The sequence below is a fragment of the Rhincodon typus genome, chromosome 39 (assembly GCF_021869965.1).
Source record: "Rhincodon typus isolate 14 chromosome 39, sRhiTyp1.1, whole genome shotgun sequence".
In the NCBI taxonomy this organism is placed as follows: Eukaryota; Metazoa; Chordata; class Chondrichthyes; order Orectolobiformes; family Rhincodontidae; genus Rhincodon; species Rhincodon typus.
Window position 1 is genome coordinate 5,178,280 of NC_063370.1, and position 8,311 is coordinate 5,186,590.

Genomic DNA, 8,311 nt, shown 5'->3' on the forward strand with positions numbered 1-8,311 from the left:
CTCTCCGGTTTAATAATATCCTTCCTATAACAGGAGGACCAGAACTGGACATGGTATTCCAGAAGAGGTCTCACCAACGTCTTGTACAACCTTAACATGATGTCCCCAACTCCTATACTCAAAGATCAGAGCAATGAAGGCAAGTGTGCTAAATGCCTTTTTAACGCCCTGTCTACCTGTGATGCAACTTTCGAAGCATTATGTACCTGAACCCCTACGTCTCTCTGTTCTACAACGCTACCCAGGGCCCTACTATTTAAGGAGATCCCAACTGTACACGTACTCTAAGCATGGTTTTACCATGGTCTTGTACAAATTACAACAGAAGAACTGAAAAGAGCTTCTCCCTGAAGATGTGGCCAGAAATACCCTGGAGATTCACCATTTTAAAAACTGTCATTATTGCATCGTGGGAGCTTGCTGTGTGCAAGGTTTCTGCATTACCTACATTCCAATAGAAATCCCACTTCAAAAAGTACATCAGTGGCTGTACAGTCCTTTGGGACATCCTTAAGCTCCAAGGCTCCAATTAAATGCATGCCTTGTGGTTTTGCTTTTCAATTTTCTGTCAGCTGTTATTAAGCTTCGCTCAAAATGTATTTCAACAAAGCATGCACTGGCCTATTGTAGGTTAAATGTAATAGGTTCCCGCTCCAGTGGTGCCTGGCTGTGAAGGCACAGGAGATGTGACCATGATTTGAGGGAAGTTTAACATCCTATGTTGTCATTTTGTGACCATTGGCAGTGGCACTGAGTTTGACGATGGGCACCCAGGAGTTAAGTGTGGAGCCGTGACGCTATGGAAGGAAATGAGATGCATCATGCTGTTTTGTACTGTCAGTAAGTCAGCTCAGTCTTTGGAAAATTCAGTGTGTTTGTTCTTTGTAACGTTGCTCATTAATATTGCATCAAGTTCTATTCACCTCCCTGGTCTTTATCACATAAAGGAGTCTTTAAATTAGGGCAACCTTTGAAATTTCAGCAACAATGCCGATCTGAATTTACATAGCGCCTTTCATGTAGTCAACCATCTCAAGCTTCTGAGGGAGCTGGAGAAAGTGAATGTCCAAGAGGCTATTTTCCCTTTGTGGGGGCAAGGTTGAATGAGATTCATAAGTGAGCTCATCCTCTCATCTGGACACAGCTTTAGAACATTGAAGTTTAGAATTAGAATTAGGTTTATTGTCACGTGCACTGAAGTTCCAAAAGAACAGGAGGACTGTGAGAAGTGTACAATGTCTGTAATACTCTGTGCCATCTTGGGTACAAAGTGCCCAGCTACAAAGCTTAGGAGGAATTTCTCAATCGGCCGTTAGCATTTGGAATTTGCTTCAATAGAAAGAGTGGTGAAGGCTGGGTCTTTGAATATAGTCAAGGGTTGATTTAAATATAGTCAATTTTTTTACACAGAGAGTGGTTCGCGTGTGGAATGAACTTCCAGAGGAAAGTGGTGGATGCAGGTACAATTATAATGTTTAAAAGACATTTGGACAGGTACATGAATAGGAAAGGTTTGGAGGGATATGGGCCAAGCGCAGGCAGGTGGGACTAGTTTTGTTTGGGATTATGCTCGACATGGTCTGGTTGGACTGAAGGGTCTGTTTCCATGCTGTATGGCTCTATGACAAGGGAGTCGAGGGTTATGGAAAATGGGCAGAGATCACCATCAGATCTTAATGGACGACAGAGCGAGTTTGCAAGGGCCAACTGGTTTGAGTTCCTCCATACATGGGACATGGAATGGGCCAGCATTTAATGCCCTTCCCTAGTTGCCCTTGAGATGGCGATGGTGAGCTGCAATGTAGTTGACTCATAACAGCTCTCTGAAACAGCCTCAGAACCCCCTCAGGTCAAGGGCATTTAGGGAATATGTTAGTGAGGCCACATTGGAGTATTGCATCTCGTTGCCCAACTACAGAAAGGACATCATTAAACTGGAAAGAGAGCCGAACAGATTTACTAGGATGCTACCTGGACTGGAAAGTTTTCGATTTCAGGAGAGGTTGGATAGGCTGGGACCTTTTTTCACTAGAGCGTAGGTGACTGAGGAGTGACCTAATGGACGTCAATAAAATTAGGAGAAGGACAGATAGGGCAGACAGCCAACAGCGTTTCCCCAGGGTACGGGAGTCTAAAACTAGAAGGCGTAGGTTTAAAGTGAGAGGGGAGAAATACAAAATGGTCCGTGGGGGCAATTTTTTTCACACAGAGGGTGGTGAGTGTCTGGAACGGGCTGCCAGAGGGAGTTGTGGAAGTGAGTATAATCTGAGAAATATTTAGACAGGTACATGGAGGGGATAGGTATGGAGGGATGTAGACTAAATGCAGGAAAATGGGACTAGATTGTGAAAAATGGGCAGCAGGGACAAGTTAGACTGAACTCTATGACTCTATGACTGGGAACAATTGCCTTGCCCCAACATCCATACATTCCCTGAATGCCCAACATTCCCTGTGCTCCCTTCTTTCTGCATTCCCAGCCCGTAGCTCCATGATTTATCTCTGGTCCTCCCATCAAAATCCCAGTGGCACCCAGCAGTCTGCACCTTAGCCTGAGTTGGTTAACTAGAAAGAAAAGTATCGCAGTAAAGCAGCTCTTTCTGTGCCAGTGGGGTGGAATAGTGCGACATGGCCCATTTGCAATACTCAATGCCCCAAAGACAATGCAGATGAGAACTGAGAATAGAAAGGAGGACTTGCATTTCCGTAGTGCCTTCTGTGACCGCTGGACGCCACATGGCCTATGAGGTACTTTTGAGACGCAGTTGCTGCAGCAATTTCGAAACTTGGCGGCTGAGTTGTGCACAGCAAGCTCCCACAAACACTGGTGGGGTAATGGCCAGGTATTCTCTTACTCCTGGTGCGCATTAAAGGATAAATATTGGCCAACACGTGTCTGTCAATGTTCTTCCTCCAAAAAGGATTGCTGGGTCCTTGATATCCATCTGAGAGACCAGATAGGGTCCAGGTTTAATATCGCAAATGAGAGGCAGTGTCTCTGACAGTGTGGCACTGCACTGACCTGTTGGGGTCTTGAAGGGGTCAGGGCATTGAGAGGCCATTGTTCCCACAAGGTGGGAGAGTCTACAACAAGGGCCTACAAACTCAAAACGAGGGCTCCCTGTTTTGGAAGGTGATGAGGAGGAGTTTAATCACTCTGAGGGTTGTTAATTTTCGAAATTCTCGTTTTCGTGGTGCTGGGTCATTGGATGTATTCAAGGCTGAGTTGGAAAGATGTTTGATCGATGAGGGAGTTGAGTTGAGGGTCATGGGGTGGATCGGGCAGGAAGGCAAGGCCACAATCTAATCTTGTTGAATGGTGAAGCAGAGTCAAGGGGCCGAATGGCCTAATTCCCCCATTTCCTTCTGATCTTTAAGTCCTGAGGTAGGACATGAAAACGAAATCTTTGAAGGGAAGCATAGCATAACGTTAGACATGCTGCAGATACATTTGGGAGTAGGGGACAGAATTATGATTTAACTGAAAGCTGGTAGGTTTCAAATGTATTTCTCTTGTTGTCAGTATTTGTGAGCTTTTAGTTTGCTGTGTTGCAAGAGTCTACAGGATGTACTAGGGGGATTTGCATCTTATTATTTAAATTCAGAATCGTTGTTTACTCAGTGCCTGCACAGAAATAATCTGGCTACAGGAGATTGCGATATAATATTCCAATTGTTACTGTGTTTTTTTCTTATTCTCTTAATCTACCACTACTCTCTTCTGATAAATTGTCACTGAAATGCTTGGAGTGTGTAAGCATGGTCCTCAGACCAACCCCTGCGAGTTCCCTTCCCAGCCACTCACCATCCTGACTTGGAAATATATTGCCGTTCCTTCAGTGTCACTGGGTCAAAATCCTGGAACTCCCTCCCTAAGGGCATTGTTGGTCAACCCCCAGCAGGCGGACTGCAGCGGTTCAAGAAGGCAGCTCACCCCCACCTTCTCAAGGGGCTATTAGGGACGGGAGCGATAAATGCTGGGCCCAGGCAGCGATGCCCATGTCCCATGAGTGAATCAGGAAAAAATTTCAAAGGCTGAATTAAAAAAACTCCCAAAGGAAAGATTTAAAAGGGACCTTTTTCACACAGAGGGTGGTGCATGTACGGAACAAGCTAACAGAGGAATAGGTACAGTCACAACATTTAAAAGACATTTAGATAAGTACATGGATAGGAAGGGTTTAGAGGGTTAATGGTTAATGCAGGCAAATGGGACTAATTTGGTTTAGGAAAACTGGTTGGCACGAATGGGTTGGGTCTGTTTATGTGCTGTCTGACTCTGTGACATCCTTGTGTGACCATGTCCACAAAATGTCAGCCACAATTCAGTTGATGCCACTCTGGGCTGTAGGATCAAGCCAAATCTCAAGTGCAAAGAGAATCTCTAGGCTGACTGTCCATGGAGTGTTGCACTGTTGAGGGCACTGTCTTTCAAGCGGGATGTTAACCTGAAGGCCTCTTGTACAGAAGATCCCACAGCCATCGCTTTCAGAGAAAAGCAGCAGAGCTATCCATAGGGCGGCACGGTGGCTCAGTGGTTAGCACTGCTGCCTCACAGCACCAGGGACCCGGGTTTGATCCCGCCCTTGGGGCAACTGTCTGTGTGGCGTTTGCACACTCTCCCTGTGTCTGCGTGGGTTTCCTCAGGGTGCTCCGGTTTCCTCCCACAGTCCAAAGATGTGCAGGTTAGGGTGGATTGGCCGTGCTAAATTGCCCATAATATTCAGCGATGTGTAGATTAGGGGGATGAGTCTGGGTTGGATGCTTTCAGTGTTGGTGTGGACTTGTTGGGCCGAAGGGCCTGTTTCCACAGTGCAGGGATTCTATTCTATTCTATTCATTAACCAGCATCTCTCAAACAGATTCCCTGGCCATTACTGCTGTCTGTGGGATCTTGCTCTGCACAAATTGACTTCCAAATTCCCTTCAGCAGTGACAATGCTTCAAAGAACTTCATTGGCTTTGGAATGTCCAAAGGCCATTAAAAACCTGAATATAAATGCAAGCTCCTTGTTTTACATTTGCCAGTGGTATCCTTCACTAATATTGGACATATCAATGTATCTTGTTCGGGGTCAGCTGCACTTTGGTAAATTTCTCAATCTCCAGATTCATGGCATTAAAACTGCTCAGTTACATTTAATCAATTGATGCTGGGGCTAGTGATTGAAGACTTTGCTGTCAGCCTGTCCAATTATTGGGCTTTGCTAGGTTCAAATTAAAAATGTCATCTTGCACCAACACTCCAGAGCTGTGGAGTTGGTACATCTTTCAAAAAGGATTATCTCCTTTTGCTTGTCATATGTGGGGAGTCCTGGATGCTTCCAGGCTCCCAGGTGACCACATGTGCAGGAAGTGCTCCCAGCTGCCGAAGCCGGAGTCTCCGGGTCTCAGGGCTTGAGCAACCATTGGAAACACTGTGGCACATCCACGAGGCTGGGAGTTACGTGGATAGCATGTTCAGAGAGGTGGTCACACCATGACCCAAGGGATTAGAGCAAAGAAGTGAATGGGTGACCACCAGACGATGCAGAAAGAGCAGACAGATAGTCCCTGCGGCTTGACTGTATGGAGTTGGGGGGGAGGAAGGAGAGCAACAGATAGGGGATTCTTCAGGCAGGGGAGCAGACAGGCATTTCTGTGGCCAAAGACATGACTCCAAGCGGGTGTGTTGCCTCCCTGGTGCCAGGGTCAGGGATGTCACTGAACAGCTGCAGGACATCCTGAATGGGGAGGGTAATGAGTTAGAGGTCATGGTACATGTCGGTACCAATGACGTGGGAAAAGTGAGGAATGAGTTCTTGCACCTATCTGTTGCTGTCCTTCCTCCCCCCCACTCCATACAGTCAAGCCGCGTGTGGTGCCAGAAGCTTAGTGTTGACTGCATTCCTCCGAGGTAACAGCATCCTCATCAGTTTCCGAAATAGAATATTGGTTGGTGAGCAGGACCCCTTACTGGAAGTGTATTACAAGCCCTCAAAGAGTCAGTGGGAAATAGAGGAGCAAATATGTAGGCAGTTCACAGAGATATGTAAGAGTAATAATCATGTACAGTTTACTGGGGAATTTCAACTTTCCCAAAATAAATTGGGATAGTCATAGTGTTAATGGTTTAGAGGGGTGGATTTCTTGAAATGTATCCGGGTAGTTTTTTGTATCAATATGTCGAAGGCCCAATAAGGGACGAGGAAAAAAGCCGGACAAGTGTTCAATGTGGGACTGGCAGAACGTTTAGGCGATAGCAACCACGACACGGTACGGTTCAAATTTGTTCTGGACACAAGAAAACATATGGTATGCAAAAGATGGCTTTGGACTGGGGGAAGGCAAATTTTATTAAGATAAAGCAGGATCTGGCCATAGTAGACTGGAAACAGCTGCTTGCGGATAAATCTACAGTGGAGCAATGGTGGTGGAGGGGCATTCAAAAAGGAACTAGGGACAGTACATGTCCAACATGTATCCTTTACAGAGAAATGTAGGAGCAATAACCTCAGAGAATCCTGGATGTGGAAGAAGAGTAGGGATTTTAGCGAGTCCAAAGGGAGCAATTCAACTACAGCCTTAGAGGAATAGAAGGAAGTGCAGAAGGGAACATAAGAAAGCAATTAGAAGAGCAAAAAGGGGGGAATGAAAAAGGAACAGGATTAGGGAGAATCCTAATTCTATAAATACCTTAAAGGGAAGAGGTTAACCAGGGAAAGAGTAGGACCCATTAGGGACCAAGGTGGGGGCAACCTGTGTGTGAAGCTGCAGGATATTGGTAAGATCCGGAATGGATGCTTCCCTTCAGTCTTCACTCTGGAAAAAGAGGACGTAGGTACGGAATTCAGGAAAAGGGCCTGTGAGGAACTTGCACAGTTTGACATAGGAAATGGGGGGGTATCGGAGGTTCTGTCAGGCTTAAAAACAGACAAATTCCCCGGCCCAGATGAATTGCATCCCAGGCTGCTGTGGGAGGTGAGGCAGGAAATTGCAGGGGCTCTGACACAAATTTTTAATTCCCCTCTGGCCGCAGGCAAAGTGCCTGAGGACTGGAGGACAGCTAATGCGGCTTCATTTTTTAAGAAAGGTGGTAGAGATGAACCAGGAAATTACAGATTGATAGGTTTCACATCAGTGGTATGGTAACTATGGAGACAGTTCTGCGAATTCATACCCGCTTGGAAAGGCGTGGATAAATAAGGGATATTCAGCATGGTGTTGTCAGAGGGAGGTCATGCCTAACAAATTTGTTAGAATTCTTTTGCAAATGTGTGGATGAGGAAAGTTCAGTTGATGTAGTTTTGATGGATTTTAGCAAAGTTTTTGACAAGGTCCCATGTGGGAGACTGATTGAGAAGGTTAAAGGTTAAATGGAATTGAGGGAAAGTTGGTGTGAAGGATCACAAACTGGCTTAGTAACAGGACACGAAGGGCAGTGGTAGAAGGTGTTTTGAGTGACTGGAAGTTGGTGTCCAGCGGTGTACCACAAGGACCAGTACTGGGACCCTTGTTGTTTGTTACATAAATGATACAGAAGAAGGTGTGTGTGTGTGTGTGCGCGTGTGTGGGTGTGTGCGTGTGTGGGTGTGTGCGCGTGTGTGGAGGGGGAATGACACCAAGATTGGTAGAGCTGGTCAGATGGGCAGACCATGGCAGATGGTATTTAACCTTGATGAGCACAAGGTGGTACACTTTGAGAGAAGAAACAAGATGAGGGAGTGTTTAATCAATGGCAGGACACTGGATAGCTTAGACGAACAGAGGGATCTTGGGCTAATTATTCACGGATCTCTGAACTTGGCAGAGCACGTGAGTAGGATAGTTAAGAAGGCACATGGGATATTTGCTTTCATCAGTCGTGCATAGAGTATAAGAACGTCAGAGCCAGTCATTTAGATGAAGCAATCATAGCATTGTTACAGAAGGAGGATATTCAGCCCATCGCAGCTGCAATAGCACTCAGCATTTTGACTTATTGCCAATCTCCTGCCTTTTCCCTTAACCCTGCACACCTATTTAAATAATCAGTCAATGCCTCATTGAATTCCTCATTTGAAACTGCCTCTAACTCACCCAAGTTATTTTGTATTATCAGGAATATGATCCAGGTGCTTTACCAAGCAATATGGAATGGTCATTGTTATTTAGATTGAAGATTTTGTTGCGGGAGATGAGATTCAGTTGAACAGGTTTGGGAAGAGACAGAGTATAAATTCTACAGGTGGACTCCAGCAAAAATCCATTTCTGCTTTCTGAATGCATTCATAAAGTCATAGAGTCATACAGCATGGAAGCAGACCCTTCGGCCCAACTTGTCCATGCTGAC